The 19,574-nt window shown below is 44.6% G+C and overlaps 1 long non-coding RNA gene across 2 annotated transcripts in view; it reads left to right on the top strand.

Annotated features, from left to right (window-relative positions):
* Positions 1-12,518: 12,518 nt before the first annotated feature.
* The window catches only part of LOC115655936, a 74,809-nt gene continuing 67,753 nt past the window's right edge, over positions 12,519-19,574 (top strand). Inside the window, exon 1 of one of the 2 annotated variants that reach the window (XR_004001541.1) lies at positions 12,519-12,850. This is a non-coding gene — a long non-coding RNA (uncharacterized LOC115655936). The remainder of the gene's footprint in view (positions 12,851-19,574) is intronic. The other variant, XR_004001540.1, reaches the window with a different exon arrangement.

Below are 19,574 nucleotides of genomic sequence, written 5' to 3' on the forward strand. Positions count from 1 at the left end.
ATAAACAGGTCTACACCAAAATTTGATGATTTTAAACTCTATGGAATCATTGGATTAAATATCTAATACATTGTCATTTTGTTTACCTGGAGTGTCTGCAGGCATGGAGCCCCTCAGCTCCCTGTGGCTGCGGTTTGCCGTTCCCAGCCAATGGAAGCTGTGGGAAGTGATGCATGACTTCCTGCAACTCCCGTTGGCTGGGAATGGCGAACCGTGGCCACAGGGAGCTGAGGGGCTCCATGCCTGCAGATGCTCCAGGTAAACAAAACTTCCCGACCCACCAGCGGCTTATCCTGATGGGCCAGGAGCCAAAGTTTTCCAACCCCTGAAATATAGGGTCAGCTTATGAATGGGTCATACAGTTTTTGCTATTTTTACATAACCATCTTGGAGGGGGTCGGCTTATAAACGAACGGGCTAATGAATGAGTATATACGGATTAATCTGATTCCCATTTGACAGTTTACCCAATGCTCTGTTTTCACAACTGGTTATGTTAATGGGTGGCACTACCCACCTGGGTTATTTTTCTGTATGACTCAGTGGATAGTGAAAAGAATGCACTAATTTTAGTAAAATAAAAACCAGCTCAGAATCTAACAGAAATATTCCTCCTATTTTCTTTTGGAGGTATATGTTAATAAGATCAATGTGCAGGTAAAGAGAGTCACAGATAGATAAAATCTAGACTAGAGGAACACTGAAAGTGATTACCTGAACCAACAGTGACATCAGTAATGGCAATAGAAGGTAAGGTCTGGAGGGGCTTACCATAATTGTAGGTACTTGTAGAACATTTTGGTGGCACCATATTGTATCTAAACTTTGGCAGACTCATTTTGAGTGCTACATGTTCAGACCTTTGTAGCTTCAAGACATCTTATCAGTAATGGTCTTTAAAGATTCCGTTGGCCTGTCACTTGTTTTTAGTGTTTTGTAGGTTGGGGTTTCATTGGGGCCTTCTGAACTGCTCTGAATATAACATTTTTACAAACTGAGATTTTTGGAAATGCTCCATTCTTTCTAAAAAAGCCAACATGTACATTTAATAGAAGCCTTCCTCCTTCCATGAATCACTTTCTAAACCAGAAAGACCCCTGTCAAAGTAACATTAGAATAGGGTCCTTTAGTACTAGGTAGAGTTCCAAGGTGTGATCATCAAGGTGCACTGTGTAATTCCATCTGCTATTATGTAAAGGCTTTTAAAATTGTACCATTTTTCATTTTTACAAGTACGTTAGTTAACAGCAGATATACTGTACAGAACATAAATATGTGGCTATAAAGAAGACTTTAACTGTGCTTCAGTTAATAACTCAGGGCCCTGTTCTGTCATCATTACCTTAGTCTGTGGGTAGTCCTATTGCTTTCCAAGGATTAAAGTACTGCATTGGAAGGGTGGCAGAATCTACTCCTGAATGAGAGGTTGTGCTAAGATGGTAAATTCACTGTAATATTTACACCAGGGTAGTATGCAAAATGGATTCAGGCTGTCTTAAATCTACAAAAGCTGGAAAATTCAGAATGGCTCATGCATTCTTTTCCTCGTCTGCTAGGAATCGCTGCCTGTATGGTACGTAAGATTCCTTGCTGATAGACAGCCTCCATCATCGCTATGAGAGACATGGCATAATGGTCATGAGCATAGGGCTAGGATCCAGGAACACCCAAATTTTAATCCTGGCCCTTTATCATTTTGGACAAGTCACTTTGGCTTTGATACCTCAGTTTCCCAGTATCTCCAGTAAAATGGAGATAATACCACCTCTCAAGGGTGTTGGAATTAATGAATGTTTGTGAAGAGATATGTAAATGCTCAGGATGATTATCTGCCATTTCTGAGCACTAGTTAGGATTTTTAGCTTTACTTCTCAATCTGGCTATGAATTTAACATTATAATATAGTGTTAATTTTAATTGGTTATTGTTTTGTACCACCTGCTGCCAGCTGATCTCGGAGCATTTGTGATGTTAGCTTCACCGGTGCTGGTACGCCACCCCCTTTTGTTCTCCTAAATTACAGATTGGGAAAGAGAAGGCACAAAGAGGAGGTGACCAGGGCCCTATAGAAAGTCTGTTATAGAGCCAGGTGTAGAACCTGGGTTTTCTCATCCCCAATCCTGTACTTTCACTTGCAAACTCCTTCTCTGGTGCTACGTAAAACCGCACTTTTGAGAGTGCTTCCTTTTGAATATAGGGCACATTTAAAATTTACATTATTCTCCCAAGTGTATGGTGAGACTGTCTTCTTTCGATAGCTTTTCATTTGTTCAGAGGATCCATAATAATACCACGGCCATGGTGTAGATGTCTTGGAAACTGCTTGCCATTGGTGCAGTAGATGCCTGGCTTGACACCACAGCTGTGCCCTTTATGTCCTGGCTCCAAGTGGCTCAGCCATTATTATAAATTGCTCTCTAAGGCCCTAAGCCTGCAAGCACTTAAGTAGCTTCACTCACTGGACTAGTCCTATTGAACTCGGTGAGACTCCTCCTGTAAATAAAGTTGTCTGTGTTACTATTGGTAGGATTGGGGCCTTAAACTTGGACAGCTGGAAATTATTTGATCACAACATGAAATCAGCTTAGATAGCGTAGTGCCTTGCTTGCAAATGCATCTTGCAAATGCATCTTGGGGCACTTTATGATACCATTTATGCCCAGAGCCTTGTATATAGAAAGCCAAATATTTTCAAAATCAAAGTGGTTTCTTCTGTGAATGTAAATATTCTCTAAGTATAACAAGGTTGATTTAAAATAGTTGATTCTTAAAGCATTTTCCTGTAAAAATTGTGATATAACTATTTGTAATATTCTGAATAAAATCATTCTAAAGATAACTCCAAATATGAAGTGTTGTCCTGATGTTCTTTATGCCTTCATGGTTTTTTTCTTTATTCATTAGTCAGATGAAATATGGACTGTCCTGTGCCTTTTTGACTACCCCTCCTCCCTTTTTCAAATCTTCCAGGCCTTGTCATGCTTCATCTCACATGGCACAATGCCATTTCTCATGGATTTCAAGTCAAGTTTGCTCTAAGCAAATGTCACACTTAGGTCTTCACCAAGGGGAGCATTGTCAGTTTCCACAGCCAAATGAGTGCTGGCTGCAGGCTTGCAAAGAGGTGACTGGGATGCAAAGGAATTATGTAACCCATGCCTGCCTGGTGTGGTCCTTTGTCCCCATCCAGAGATTGAGTAGTCTGCTACAGCCTTGACTAAGAGCCATGTGGTTTTTAGCTCATGGAATAGAGGCTCATACACTAAGCTTCAGTGGTCCCAAGTTTGATCCCATCCACCTGCCAATAACCGGGTTCTGTCAGCGTTACAATAGCAAGAACCTGAACTATACCAGGAATATATTCCGTACCAGCCCTTCCTCCACAGATGTTAGTTAATCAAGGGTATGTCAACGCTTCAAGCCTGGGATGTAATTCCCAAGTCAAGGAGCCCTACCCATGCTAGCTGTGATGGCACTAGTATGCTCAAAATAGAGTAGTCGGGGTGGTGCGAGAAGTGGGAGAGGCTTGTCACTCCAAGTACATGCCTTGTGTCTCAGAAAGGTATGTCCTCTGGGCAGCTAGCCCCTTGTGCCACCGGGGCTGCACTCTGTTTAATCTGCTCACGCTGCAAATTATACCCTGAGCTTAAAATGCAGACAGACCCTAAAAGAGAGAGGAAGTTTCTTGCTAGAGCGTCCAGTCAGGTATGTATATTGTCTACCAACAGATGGCAGCATTCACTCAGCTCACTGTGTCTGTAACAGCAGTTGCTGATGTCTAACTCATCCATTCAGACATTCTACATATAGCACCCAATAAATGATTAAGAATTTTACTCAAGATTCACATATGCCAGTGTACATGAGCCCATCTGTTGTCCTCATTTCTAGAGGTTCTGAGCAGCCTGAAATCCCATTTAAGTCAATGAGAGGGGCAAGTGCTCAGCACTTTTTGAGAATCAGACCATGTAACTCTATAGTAGGACATGAATGACTCTCTTTAGAATTGATAAATCTGTATCTCGCATCACCTGACTCTCTCGCTTTTTGTCTCCTGCACATACTCTTCCCAATGCCCTTTATTACCCATTCCCACTGCTAGGTTCCTGAACAGATGCTTCCCTGTTAGGCCTTTGCTATTGTCATTTGCAGCAAGAGCATCAGTAATTCTAATTTGCTTACAAACGCCACAGATCTCCTGGGAATCTTGCTCTGAGATGCATTATACAAAGTCTTTCTGAACTGCTACTGTCATAGCCTATGGCAGTAGTTCTCAATCAGGAGCATACAGGAGTCTTCCAGGGGGTAGGTCAACTCATCTAAATATTTGTCTAGTTTTACAGCAGGCTACATAAAAAGCACAAGCAAAGTCAGTACAACCTAAAATTTCATACTGATAATGACTTGTTTATACTATATGCTGAAATGTAAGTACAATATTTATATTTCAATTGATTTATTTTATAATGATATGGTAAAAATGAGAAAGTAAGCAATTTTTCAGTATAGTGTGCTGTGACAGTTTTGTATTTCTAGGTCTGATTTTGTAAGCAAGTAGTTTTTAAGTGAGGTGAAACTTGGGGGTACCCAAGACAAATCAGACTCCTGAAAGGGGTACAGTAGTCTGGAAAGGCTGAGAACTACTGGCATACAGGTCAAAACTAGATGGGTTGTTTCTTGCACAGCCTGAAATAGATGAGTCATGCAAGTTGTTCCACTGAATGGCCAAGATCCCCAACATTTGTCTTTCTGACTCATGCTGTATTATATTGTACCATTCTTGAAAAGCAGAAATAACTACCAGAAGCAAAGTTAGCGCTTGTTATTGTCTTTCATATAGTAGAGGAGACTAGGAGAGGCCAGGAAACTGGGAATAGCATCATAGGTGCTGGAACTGGAGGTGCTGCCACATTCCAGGGTTTGAAGTGGTTTCCATCATACACAGGGTGTACAGTTTGGTTTCAGTGCTCTCAGCACCCCCACTACACAAATTGTTCCAGCACCACTAAATAACATACACTTTCACCTATATCATCACTTCCCATTTGGCCCAGCTTGGTATATGACCGGAAGTTGCAATCTGATGGCTGTTAGGTGGCTGCTACCTGGAAAAGGTATCCGAGCAGTTCCTAATAGATAAATGGTGTCTTCACCATTGAGGGAAAGAAAACCACTATTACAATTGACATCTCTATTGTTAATCTAGCAGAGAGGCCAAAAACTGAAGATACGTAGAAACTGAGAAAACTTTTCCCAGAGAGGAAAAAGACATCAAAATACTAGATTTATTCACCATTAGATTCAATGTTTTAAAGAGATGTCAGATTTGGGTCCTATAATATTTAAACTAGGATTGACTAGCAGGTGTGTGCTTAGATGTTGTATGTTTAAACTAATCTGAATGAGTTTGGACGAAACAGTTATTCGTTATTTTGCCCCATAAAGTGTGGTGGTTAATGGATTTATCTTTTTGTTTTCTTTAAATCCCAAAGTCTGAATTCTTGGTCTGTTGCTAGAAACCAAGTGGATCATACTTTTTCTCTTCTTCTGGTTTACCACTGTTTGTGTCTCTGGACCCTACTTTTTTGATCCTACTATAGCCACACCACACTTAAGTTTTCTTCTCTCCGAAGTATTAAATCAGCAGATAATTTTTAAACACAGTTACCATATTTGCCTAAGCAATTTATTGGTGATAGTTAAGTTTGGTAAACTCCTGTTTAGGTTTGAAGTATCATTATTACTTGTGTTACCATCAATGGCTAGAAGCCCTAGTCATGGGCCAGGATCCTAGTGAACTAGAGCCAGAATCTCCAGTGGTTTGTATCCAAATTAAATTCTGGTTAGAGTTCAGTCTGAGGCCAAATCAAGGCCCGTCGTGTGTTATCGTGAGATTTCTGTTATCTTTTAGCAAAATCTCTCAAGAATTTAGTTCATGCAAGCAGCTCAGACTATGAGAGGCAGCAAAGAGTCCTGTGGCACCTTTATAGACTAACAGACATATTGGAGCATGAGCTTTCCTGGGTGAATACCCACTTTGTCGGATGCATGCACGAAAGCTCATGCTCCAGTACATCTGTTAGTCTATAAGGTGCCACAGTTCTCTTTGCTGCTTTTACAGAACCAGACTAACACGGCTGCCCCTCTGATACTCAGACTATGAGATCTTTCTTCTGAAAAAGTAGGCCTTGTTCCATTTTCGAAAGTGTCTTAGACTTTTGGAGCCTCACAGAAGTTTCACTGAGATTTTCAGAAGTCTCACTGAGACTTAGGTGCCTAGGACCTATGTCGTTTTTGAAAATTGGCCTTAGGCTCCCAAGTCATGTAAGTGCTATTGAAAATATTATCCCTTGTCTACTACCTTAACCAAAGAGCATCTCCCCCCCCTTTCTTAGCCTGCTAATGATTTACAGTCTTTAAATAGCTTTTTGGATTTATTTTTTAAAACATTTTTCCTCTTGGATTTTATTCTGTGGTTTCAATGTTTATATCCTGACCCTACTCTGCTCTCTGTATTTGTACTGGATACATCTGTTGGTTGGGAAACTGTATGCAGCAAAATAGCAACATTTATTTAAAAAAGGGAGCCTACAGTAGTTACGAGCAGCTGCTGCAGGCAAAGTGTGAGAGCTTTGGCCCAAGAGCCATGCTGTTGTAAGAGCTGCCTGAACGGGCCGTAGTTGTGACTTGTAGCACTGTGTTCTGGCCCAGAAAAAAGAGCCATGTTTTGGGAAAGTGATGTGGTTGGTCTCAGAACATCAGCTTACCTGCTGGGAGCTGTCTTATTGCTTTGAATTGTGGGTAATTCCTCAATATAAGACCAGTGAGCAGCATTCTGAAAATCCAGGTGAAGATATGACAGCCCGTGAGAGAGAGAGCGAGCAGCAGAAAACCTGCTCATCTGAGTTGGCCAGATCCTAGATATAAATGTACATGTCTCCAGGGAAACATCTTTCTTATCCCTGTGACCTCTTGTGCTCACAATACTTAGCCTGGTCACTTATATCTCTTTACCTGCATATCTAAAAGCTAGACACAGTCTCAGTTTGCTAATATTGTCATTGTCTCTAATTCCTCAAGTATCTTTACTTAGAGACTAGGTAGCTAATATGACTGATTAACAGGAAGTGCCCAGGGACACTAACTGACTGACTAATCCCTCAGACTATAAATAAAATGGTTTTAAAGCACCTAGTCATTAAATGAACTCCCTTGGTAATGGCACTGTGCTGCCTGAAGCAGTGCAGGAGAAGTTAAACAAAACACTACTAAGTGTGCAGTTTGCACAGAAGAAGGCTGGGTTATTGCCTAAAGTACCAGTTTTCTTTTTTCAGACATTCCCAACTTAAGTCAGTGATATCAATGAGTGAGGGAGATGGTCTCTTTCTCTCTTGTCCTGCAGTTTTGAACAGTTTGGTTTCTTAAGGGATCTTAATTGCTTCCATCTGGAAGTGCAGAATGGTTCTTGACCCTGGGATGAACTTAATTCATTTCCTTCTGACTTACTCATTAACCGTCTTGAACCATGAACAATCTCAAGGCTCTTAACATTGTTCTCTAAGCCACCAGGATTCAGTGTCTTTCCTTATTCTTACAATTGCAGCTCAGGGTAGAAAAATCCACTTTTAAGGCATGAGACTTATTTAGCACATGATGTCTGTACTACAAGTATCTTCCAGGAGTGCTTCCAGGAGCACCCAACAGGGACAAGCCCTAAGTAGATTTATTTTTTAATTAATTGTCTTTCTAGCGTGGGGTTTGTGTCTCTTTCACTGTAAAACTGAAAGTAATATGGAAAATTTGGCATTTATAAGGCTTGGATAGGAATTAAGTCCTTTTGGTGGCACACCTAGGGTCCCAAATATGTTTTACAATGTTACCTAAGGGCTTCTGCATCATACTGAGTTACTATCTGCAGCTGAATGACATTGTGCAGATTTCAGCCATGTACAGAGCCTCCTGCTCTTGCTTGAAAGATAGTTATTCTTTGGATGGGAACTTGTGTAGCTGTATTAATCCAGTTTGCAAGTAAAGAAAGCTTGGTTTTAGGAAATATAATTGGACGACGTAACTTGTGGGGTGGAACCAGAATATTCACAGCAATCACCAGTAGGTTGCAACTCCACAGAGCTCATTTTATCGGTGTTGCCTACTAGGAGAACCGGCACTAGTGTTTTTAGCGCCCTAGGCGCACGGCCATTTCGCCGCCTCGTGGCTCTGGTGGAGCTGCCACAGCTGTGCCTGTGGGAGATCCACCAGAGCCACGGGAGCAGCGGACAGTCAGCAGGAATGCCTGCGGCAGCTCCACTGGAGCCGCGGGGCCAGGGGACCCTCCGCAGGCACGACTGCGGCAGCTCCACCGGAGCCGCCTGCCGCCCCCCGCCGGCAAAATGCTGACCCCCAATAATCCTGGCGCCCTAGGCGATTGCCTAGGCTGCCTAAATGAAAGCCCTGGCCCTACCTACTAGCTTCGCTTCTAACCAGGCTTCACCCTTCGTAGGAATCATTTTCTTCCACACTCTTTCCCCAGAGTTAGGGTTAGGCCATCGCTTTATATAGCTGTAAACAGACATCTCAGAGGAAGGTTATTGTGTTCTCATTTGAAATACATCCAAGGGCCACCCTGTCCTAAAACTACCAACCAAGCTTTAGTAATGATCTGTCACGGAGCTGGTATAATTTAGCTAGCATGTGAGAGCTGGGGGAAGTGTTATACTGTGATAAAAGGTTATTTAATGATAGCCAAGTTAATACAGTTGGTTGTCAAAAAAATAAGATAAAGAGGACTTTATTTAAACTGGAATAAACAGAACTGGGTTCCACCTACCTCTGACAACATTAAATAGAAGAATATGTATAAATAAAAAATTATAACAGTTTGAATATATATACACACACACATTATAATTTACTACTAAGTATACTTAAATAAATATGTCCCTCTAAATAAAGAATTATGTGTACATCTGTGTGTGTGTAAGCAGAGTCAGGATGAGCTCCACCCTGACATCTGGTGGTGAATTGTGGTGAGTTGTGGAAAAGAACTTCAAGGGCTGGGCTTGTTTGCATAGGCACACCCACCCTGCCTAGCATGAGCCCACAGCCGCCCAAATGGTCACTTTGGCTGCTGTGGGATCCCCAGTTTCTCTGTTATTGAGGCAGGAAGAATAAAGTGTTGTTACCCTGATTATGTGAATCAAGGCCAGTGGAACTGTTTTATGACAGAGGGACTCTCCATCACCTAAGTAGCACTCACTAGACAAGGGACATGGGTTCCAAAACCCAGTAAATGGAGAGAGGGTGGGAGTAGGTATTTGTACCTGATGAGATGGGTCCCTTTTGAGGGCCTGAAACACCAATTGCACCTTCTCCAGCTCTCTCTACTGTTGAATAGCAGAGCTAATTTTGATTCTATTAAGAATCTAGTTACAGACTGCTGTGCTGAACTTGCTTTGGGCCAATGGCGCACCAGCACTGGGGCTCCTCTACTATGAGCTGAAATCACTAAAGAGCTAAAATTATTAAGAGCTGAAATCACTGAGTGCTGTGTTGACTAGTGGGGGAGCCTGAAGATATATTAAGTGGCTGGCAGAGCGGAGCAGTTTGTGGGACAGTGGGAGCAGCCCACTGGCAGCAAGTGGAGCAGAGCAGAGCTGAGCAGTTTGCGGGATGGTTGGAGCAGCCCATGAGATGGTGAGTGGAATGAAGTGGGGCGGACCGGAGCAGTTCGTGGTATGGCTGAAGCAGCTCACGGGATGGCTGGTGGAGTGGAGTGGCTCATGGTGAAGGCTGCTGCAGAGCCCTACAGAGGGGAGGGGCGGTCGGCCTCGAACCATGTAAGGTGCTCCTTAACACCCTGCATGCCCTTTCCCTTCCCCATTTCCACCCAGGCTAAGGGGAGAGTGTGTGGGGGGTGAGACTCTGCAGATAAACTTTTGAACTCTGGGGCTGCACTGACCAGGGACAGAGACTTTTGGATTGTTGGACTTTTGGGTGATTTTTGGGTTGCTGGATTTAAGACCCCGAGGGGAAAAGGATACTTACTTGGGGGTGGGTCTTTTGCTCATTGTTTGTATTATGAATCCTGTTTGTGGTGTTTCCCCAACATAATGCCTCATTGTTTCCCTCCTTTATTAAAAGGATTTTGCTACACCCAGACTCCGTGCTTGCGAGAGGGGAAGTATTGCCTCCTAGAGACGCCTGGGGGGTGGTGGTATGTAATTGTCCCAAGTCACTGGGTGGGGGCTCGAGCTGGTTTTGCATTGCGTTATGGAAATGGAACCCCTAGATACTGAACCCGGCCCTTGTTGCTGCCAACTCACACAGGCAGAAGGGTTATATGTGCATAGACTGTTATAGGTGGTGGTTGTTGTTCTTTTTATTTAGTTCAAGGTTTTCCTTTCCCCAGATCTCTCATTGGGTGTTGTCTAATGCCCAAGTCAGTCTTTGAGCCTCAAACACCTCTTGTGACATCCTGAAGAGATGGATCTGACTCCAGGGGTGCTTGCTTGTAGGGGTGCACATTAGACTAGACCCACTGGATGTAAAGGGCCTTTGGTTCTCCTGTTCCAGATCTCTGGGACCACCTGAATCAAGGATAGGAGACAACCAATCAGGAGCACACCATCAAACATGGACTGACCAGCCAACTTTAAACTAAAGGGACTTTCTTCTGAATGTCTGTCTATCCTACTCAACCTTAGTCTCTTTGCTTACTCTTGGTTTCTCTCAAGTCCCACTTTCCCTCCATCTCTCTGACTATCCTCTCCCGTCCTCTTGTTTCTCTCCATTTTCTCTCTCTCTCTGCGGCTTCCCACTGCCTGCCTCTGTCCCTCCACTGTCCCCCTCTTCTCTCCTAACTGTCACTTCTCCCTCCGGGCAGGGGGCTACCTCCTCTTCATAGAAAAATGACAATGCATTCACCCTGAACACACCCTAAGTCACATTTCCCCATACAAGGTTGAGTCCCTTTACCATATTTACATACAGATAAGGGCAGGGGAGGTTGTTGGTGCTAAGACTATTTTTGTTTTGGTCAACAATTTTTCTCTAGAGCAGATTAAAAAATGGAGAGTTTTCCTTAGAAAAAGTTGATTTTTCATCAGAAATTTGAAAGCCAATTTTTTTTTATTTTTTTGACAGGAAAAAAAATATTTTCCAGAGAAAGCAGAGATTTGTAAAAAATTTCATTTAGTTGTGAATCCAATTTTCCATTAACAAAACAGTTGTGAAGGAAAATGTTTGACCAGCCCTGTTTCTCGCTGTTGCTGCCAATGGCGGATGCGCTAGGAGAAAGAGGGCTCCAGATAGAGCCAACGCAGTGCTTAAAACCCCACTGATAGCCAGTTCTATGCCTACGCTAGCACTCGCAGTACAGAAGGTTCTCTGGCAAGAAGCCTAACGTAGACAGGGCTGTTGTGATGTACTGTTGTGACTCAATGTTTGCTGTTTAGCCACATCTCCATACACTGGCTCCTCCATAGTTGTGAAGATGATTCTGGAAGGAATGAGTTGTGAAAATCTATTACCTTCTTCAGGGCTTAAAATGGATGCAGAGAAGGGTGGGGTCTGCATTCCTTGGCAGTGCCCTGCCTTTAGCTCATGAGGAAATGTTAGGCCCCAGACATCACCGGTATTTATAGCACCGGTTTCCCAGCGAGCATCTATCTCAGACTCCCCGCCACCTCCCTGGCCTTGGAGGTCTGTTTTATTTTTTGGCCCTGTCCACAAGACATACTTCTCGCTCCCTGCTTGTCTCTCTCAACTGCTCCCTATCCTCTTCTGTTTTATGCCTTCTTCCTTTCTAACTCTTCCCATAGACCACGTTTCTGTACGCAACTTGTTGATCCCTAATTTCCGGGTGCTCCCAGCCAGCTGGGGGCATCAGATCAGAGTTTAACATGCCCGTCCCTTAAAAAAAAAAAATTTCTGTGCAGTTGCTTTCAGTGACATTTCTGTGTCATCTGTAAATGAACCAAGTAGTGTGGCAGAAAGATATTATTTAGGGTTATTAATAAGGACAATAAGAATTTTAATTATTGGGTGGAGATGCTTGTAAAATCTCTCTACACTTTCTAAATAAAAAGGGAAAAGAGAATCAGGCTGAGTTTCCCAGGCTGGAAATGAGAGCCAGTCATGAGGACAGGAAACCTAGAGATACCAAAGTTGCATCAAAACCAGGCCATTGTGCATGGTGATCAATAAGGTCAAAGGCTTTATGCAACCCATCAAGAAAACATTTCTCTGACTTAGCAGAAGGGATTTTCTCCTATTACCAAACCTGAAACTCTAATTATACTGTCTTCTACCCCCACAGAATTTGAGTTCCTCCTATCCTGTCCCTCTGATATGCTTTGGGGTTCTTTTCTCTCCTCCCCTACCCATTCTGCCTGTCTCCGAGTCTGAACAGTGTGAAGTATAATAATCCCTGGGAACATTCTGTGTACCAGGTTGGATTAGATCCTAGGCCGTTGCTGCACCTCCCTCCTCCTCACTTTCACTTTCCCCAGCCACAGCTCGCTCTTCCCTCCCCCACCTATATTTTTGGAGAATGCTGCCTAAAGGAAAAGTGAAAGTGACCAGCCTTTGTTTTGACTGCGGAGAAGAACAGCCCAGTTGGGGTTCACAGCCTGTGGTTCGCACCTCGGGAACAAAAGCGACAAGACTCGGCCTCCGAATGGGACTGTGCTAAGTAATGGGATCCTAAACACATCTGGAAATAGCAGTGAACCTGTGGGTGCAGCCTGGACCAGACTAAGCATCTGCCCCTCTGCCTGCTCTGTCCTACCCCCACCCGTTGGCCACAGTGGCTCCCTAAAGATTATGCTGAAAGGAGGAGATGCATGTGCAGGTAAAGTGTTTCTTTGACTTGATTCCAACTGGGGGCAGCCCCGAGGAGATCTCATGCACCTGAGACTCAGCTCAGAGTTTGTATCCTCCATTGATCCTACAGGGGAACTGCGACGAGGAAGAAGAGGGTGCTGAGAGAAAGGAGGGGGCTGGGTGGGAAGGGTCAGAGAGGAAGGACAGAGGAGTTGGAGAGGGGGCAGAGGGAAGGGATGAGGTGCAAAGGGAACCTGAGGAGGCAAAGAAAAGGGAGGCATGGCAGGGGGACCAAAGGAGCACTAAAGAGAGCAGAGGGAAGGGATGGTGGGAGGGGATGCTGAGGGAAGGGAAGGGGCAGAGGGAAAGGAGAGGGGGAAGGGAGAGGGAATGAGGGCAGCCAAAGGGGCAGAGTGATGGGAGGGGAGGCCGAGAGAGCAGAGGGAAAGGATGGGTAGGAAGGGAAGCTGGGGGGCTGAGGGAAAGGATGGGTAGGAAGGGAAGCAGGATGGGCAGAGGAAAGGGAGGGTATGAGGGGGGCCAAAAGGGCAATGGGAAAGGAGAGGGAGTGGGGGGAGGCTGAGGGAAGAGAGGGGGCAGAGGGAAAGGAGTGGTGGGCAGGATGGGGGGTAGAATTTCTATGGAGCAGCAAGTGTAAGGTGTTTTTTTGTTGTTGTTCCTAGCAAACCGTTCCTGTAGCTAATTTCCATTGTCCATTGGAAGGCTGGGGTGGCTCGTTATTAGCCTGATAGCTTCTGTTTCTCTTCCCAGCCCTTGGGCTGATACAGGTGTGGGTGAAGCAGATGTCTACTTGTCATATCACACTGTATTAGAAATCAGAATTCCCTCCCAGGGTCAGGGGATTTGTGTTTGAGTCTGTGAAGCATTTAGGGCTTGTCTAAATGAACTTTAGTTTGCAGCAAACTAGAGTGTGAATCCACTCTGCGCTAGCTTGCCACAGACTTACTGTTCACGTAGACACTGCTGACATGATCAACAGTTCTTTAGTGTGGCTTGATCTAGTCCTCTTTGAAATGGGACTAATCAAAGCACACTAAGGGACAGTTGATGCATGTCAGCAGAGTCCTCGTGGACAGTTAATCTGTGGCAGGCTAGTGCAGGGTAGAATTACGCCAGTGTTCCACTTTGCTGCTGCTGCTCAGTGATTTCTCAAGAAGCAACATAAGCAACATAAACTAGCATCTCTCTCCACTTCCCTCCCCAGGATTTCGAGTAGCGGCAACAAAATTGATCATTTATATTAGTTACACTCCGCTGTTGCTTGGCAGATCTGTGAATAGCAGCAGAAGCATGGGAACCAGCTGTTTACAGATTCAAGAAATCACTCATTTACACTCAGTTCACATTAGAATGTCTTTGTGACCATAAGGGCCAGTAATGTGCATTTATATTTAAAAAAAAAAAAAAAAAAGCTCTTAAATTCTGCATAAGTTTGTGGCTGCCTCCCTCCGCACACATGAGCCAATGTTCACAATTCCTCATTAACAGGTACATTTCTAAAGCCAGACTCACTGTGCATTTGTAAAACCAGATACCATGGTCCTTACACTAAGCAAAATGTATTGACTTTTAGGGCTTTAAGGACTGCATCAATAGAAATTAGAGAGAGAAAAGTGCCCATTATTTGATGTCTCTGGTAAGGTGACCAGAGGTCCCGATTTTATAGAGACAGTCCCGATATTTGTGGCTTTTTAAAATATGGGCTCCTATTACCCCCCATCCCATCCCGATTTTTCACACTTGCTATCTGGTCACTCTACTCCGGCCAGTTCAGGTCTATTGCCTACAATAGTTTTTCTGGTGCTTTTTGTGACTTTCATTTAGCACTGAACTGCGCTGTGAAAGGCAGGACACTTTCATAGGACTCTCTCTTTAAAGTCTCTGGACACACTTAGTTGCTTTGGCCTGGCAGGTTGAACAAGGTGGGCAATCTCTCTTTGAACAAAATAGGAGATCTTCAGTAATCTGGGGAAAGTTGTTGCAAGGCAGCTGGAGGCTCTCTTCCTCCAGCACGTGCTTCTGGAAATACTTGTGACATGGTGCAATCTGGTGTTTTCTTAAAGGGAAGAGAAAACTTCCGTTCTCAAGACACAGATATGTCATGCTTAGCAGGGCAGATTGGAGAAATCTCCCTGCCTCTGCTGGGGTTTCCCTGAACTCTGTTTAGTTTTCAAAGTCTCCTTCAATTCCAAACTTAATAGAATTACAGAGAGCAGTGTCTGCTGGTGCTTGTAAGTGCCAGGCATTTCAGTTGGGGATGGTGGTGCTTTTTATTAACTTGTCTCCAAGCGCAACATATTTCTCACCCAGCATTTGTACACATATAACACTCTGTTTCTGTCGCTTACATCACATCGGATGGTGTATGGATTTTATTTGTAATATTTGACATTCACTTTTCTAATAATCTTGCAATGGAATGAGATCCCCTCTGCTTCTGCTGTCTCTGCTGCTCCTCTTCTGCTGCACTGCTCGGCTTCTTCTCCAGGGAATCTTTTCAGTCAACCTTTTTTCTTCCCTTTCCCATTCCTCTCCCCTCCCCATGTGTGCGCTCTCTCTCTCGCCCCTTCTTTGTGTTGTTCAACCCCAACTTCCAGCCTCTCATTGTGTCACCCCTCCTTCCCCTGCCTGCCCCATGCCCTAGTTGCTCCTCCCAAATACTTTCCTAAGTAGCCCCTCATTCACTCTATTTCCATTTCTTAGGTATATTACATACCTCCAGGGGATTTCTGCACCAAAAAATTAAACATTATGCCCCACGAAATTAAAATTCTGCATACTTTATTTGTCCAAATAGCACAATAGAATCACACCAGTTTCAATTATTTTGGTACTTTATTCCAAAATACCTGTCAGCAAGTATGTCTGTAATAATACAGACAACATAACATTTTCAGGAAATATTTTTTGACAAATAGATTCCTTGATAGGCATATTAATACAGAACTCTTGGTAACAATTCATTTCAACTACAGCACAGAATCGTATTTCCCATACCCCTCAGAAGCAGTACAAAGGCTTGGTGGAGGCGGGGGTAATGGAGGAACTGAGGGAAAGGGAAGTAATTGCTGGAACGTAGCCTGGGTTTAAACTTGGAGGGTTGTTGAGTATGGGTGGGAAAAGTATGTAACAGGGTTTTTTTAGGGAGAGGGGCAGGTGCAGGGAGGAATTGTTAAAGAGCTTCCCCCATGCAGAGCTTGGATGACCCCTAGCCTCTCCTATTCAGTCAGGCACAACTGCCCCGTCCCCATGTGTCCTTGCACCCCCTTGTGGCACAGCCACTCCCCACCATTCCCATGTGGCCCTGCACTCCCTCTCCTTGTTCCCCTGTGTCTCTGTGCCGCCACTCAACCATCTCCCTCCCCATGTGGCCCTGCACCTCCACTCCCATTTAGCCCCTGCCCCAGTGTATATTCCCCCACTAGCCCTTATGAGCTCCTATCTGTGACCCAGCCTCTGCAGCCCCATGCTCCCTGTCTCCTCATATCCCCTGTCTCCTGACCTGGCCCTACAGGTGCTGTGAAGAAGGCACAGTGCCTTCTGGTGGGCAAAAGGCAGAACTGCAACTTTCCAGCAGAAGCTATTTTCTGCACACACACACAAGAAGTATGTACAGCAAATGAATTATGCACACGCAGTGGCACAGAATTTCCCCAGGAATAATTACAGTAGCCCCTACAGAGCTTGCCCAGTGTTGAGCTTAGTGCTGTATCAGCCCAGAGTAACTAAACAAGACAGAGGAAGGAAGAATGATTATCCCCACTTTACAGATGATGACCTGAGACTCAGAGAGGTGAGGTGACTTGTTCTAGGTCAGTAGCAGAAACGGAACCCCGTGCTTCTGAATCCTAGTCTAGTGGCTCCACCCCAAGGCCATTCTTCATGGACTCTGACATGTCACTCACTCATTTACTCTCTGCAAAGCAAATAAGAGAGTGCCTCAGAAACCAGAGAATTGCTGTTTACCCCAGGCCTGGGTGCATGATGTGTGTATCAGAGAAAGGGAGGCTAATCGCACTGCCTGCGGAGCAGAGTCAAGACAGGTTGGAGTAGGTGAGATCATGCCAGGTGAGTGCTAAAGGAGGAGTCATTGGAGGCCTCCTTCAACAGCAGAACAGAGAGAGCAGCTCCTGGAGGCTAGGAGAGGCAGCTAACAGGCTAGCGAAGCGCAACAGCTCCCAGAGATAAGAGCAGTGATTCAGTACTAAGTTGGTGCCACCTACTGAGTCACTGACACCGTTTCCTGCAGCACACCTCAGTTTTTCTTGGCAGCTTCCCAGCCCGGTCTTGGCCTGGCAAACCCCACTTAGCTGGAGAGCTACAACCAGCATGACAGGACTGTCCGTGTCAGGTGGAGTGAGGGAGAGAAGAGAAACCAATTCATCTGTTTCCCCCAGAACTAGGACTAAGGTGGTTAAGGCTGCATTGCCAACACTGTACACCTGTTTGTCACCTTCTGTCACTGCATGGTTAGCTGGCTTTGGCATGTGAGAGAAGCAATAGGCCAAACTGAAGCCAGTGGGCTTTCTCCAGCTTGGCTCAATATGTCTCTAATTCTGTATTTATCAGTGCAGTGGATTAATATTAGGCTCAAAATACAATCTTCCTTGCTGTTGCTGACCCCATAAGAGAATTGTATTAAGCTGTAAGGAACTTGGAGTAGTGAATGATTTGGCTGATCATCCGTGAGCTAATATGAATTTGTTGTATTCCTGTTGATACAAGAGCTAGCTTGGGCCTATGAGCTGCCACCCAGAGGAAGGGATGGTTCAGAGTAGCAGGAGGCGGAATGTCTCCTGGAGCATCCGTGTGTGAAGGGGGGCATGCCCCCTTCTACACCTCATTATGGCATGCAGCCTCTCCCACCATCTGTAGTATTCCTGTTCCAGGGGCCAGGCTGTGACTCTGTCACCTCCCCACCCCTTTAGGACATTATGCGAGCCATGAGGAGTACCCAAAGCAGCTTCTGCACTCGGGGGCAACTCTAGGTATTTTGCCACCCCAAGCACTGCAGGCAGGCTGCTTTCGGCGCCTTGCCTGCGGGAGGTCCCCGGTCCAGCGGATTCGGCAGCAGCCTGCAGGAGGTCCGCAGAAACCGTGGGACCAGTGGACCCTCCACAGGCAAGCCGCAGAAGGCAACCTGCCTGCCGTCCTTGCAGCAACCGGCAGAGTGCCCCCCACGGCTTGCCACCCCAGGCACACGCTTGGCGTGCTGGTGCCTGGAGCTGCCCTGTCTGCACTCGAGCACAAGAGCTGCAATTGTGCATAGTCCCTATGGGAGCTGCATGCGGGAGAAGAGTCGTTGTGCTCTCCCCGTCAGTAGACATCTGAATAAGGGACCTGGCCGACACTCTAGAGAGCTTTTGAAATTGACATATATGCTTTCTTGATACGTCTGGACAGCCAACAAGCATCCCATCTGGGTTAGGCCGTACCTCGCCTGGCCAGAGCAATGGATTGTGGTCAGAGACACCCTGGGTTATCACGCAACTTAATTTTTCATGCTAGGCTAACTCCAAAAATGGCTGGATGGATTTTCTTCAAATTTTCCAGGAATAAGAAATTTTCTCGGGGCTTACCAAGAGGTGAGTCTGCTCAGGAGAGGATTTCCTTAAGGAAAGATATAAGCGACTAAAAATAGTGGTTAAGAGAAGATGCTTTTGTGATGACTCTCCTGGAACTGAAGAGGGCAGTAGCATCTGCAAGAATATCTATATTCAAAGATAAAGCTGATTATATGAAAGAAACAAAGGGCAGTCAGGAAATATGCACACATTCTTAACTGGCACTGTGGTGTGTGGTAGGCACATGGAGGTTTGCAATGATCTGAACTCCAGACAGAAATATTGGATCTCTTTTACTGGCTTTGTGTTTGTGGGTGCACTCAATATTGAAACTGAGTGGAAACCATTGAGTGTCCTTGTTTGTGCCCCTTTTCTAATGTTAGTTTATTGATCGGTTTTCATCGTCTTGCTTTATCAGAGGTGACTTGCAAGGGAATTTTTTTTTTCAAAAAACTATTCATGTTTGTTGTTGTTTGTTTATTCTGGAAGCCTTCTGCAGTGTGCTAGGCACCATCCTGACCTAAAATAGACACAATTCCCTGCCTCAAGGAGCCTGCTGTCTACGTTAGACAAAACACAGTATTCCAGACTCTGTTCCACTGTGGATCTGTGATGCTGTTTTGGCAGCATAGAAGGGCTGAACAGAATCAAGCCCTTCAGGGGAATACTTTTGTATCAAGGGAATTCCCTTGCTGGCACAGAGCTCTACACTGCCTCCCTAGCCACCTGTCATACAGGGTATGTTGGGGGGACAAGGAGGGGGAAGCAGGGATGGGTGTGAAGGGGTGGGTGGAGAGTAGGGCTGTCGATTAATCACAGTTAACTCTCATGATTAACTCAAAAATTACTTGTGATTAAAAAATTACTCATGATTAATCACAGTTTTAATTGCACTGTTAAACAGTATAATACCAATTGAAATGTATTAAATATTTTTGGATGTTTTTCTACATTTTCAAATATAGTGATTTCAATTACAACTCAGAATACAAAGTGTGCAATATTAACTTTATATTATTATTTTTTATTGCAAATATTTGCATCGTAAACAGGATAAACAAATACACCTCTGCCCCGATATAACGCTGTCCTGGGGAGCCAAAAAACCTTACTGCATTATAGGTGAAACTGTGTTATATTGAACTTGCTTTGATCCGCTGGAGTGCA

The sequence above is a fragment of the Gopherus evgoodei genome, chromosome 8 (assembly GCF_007399415.2).
Source record: "Gopherus evgoodei ecotype Sinaloan lineage chromosome 8, rGopEvg1_v1.p, whole genome shotgun sequence".
Lineage (NCBI taxonomy): Eukaryota > Metazoa > Chordata > Testudines > Testudinidae > Gopherus > Gopherus evgoodei.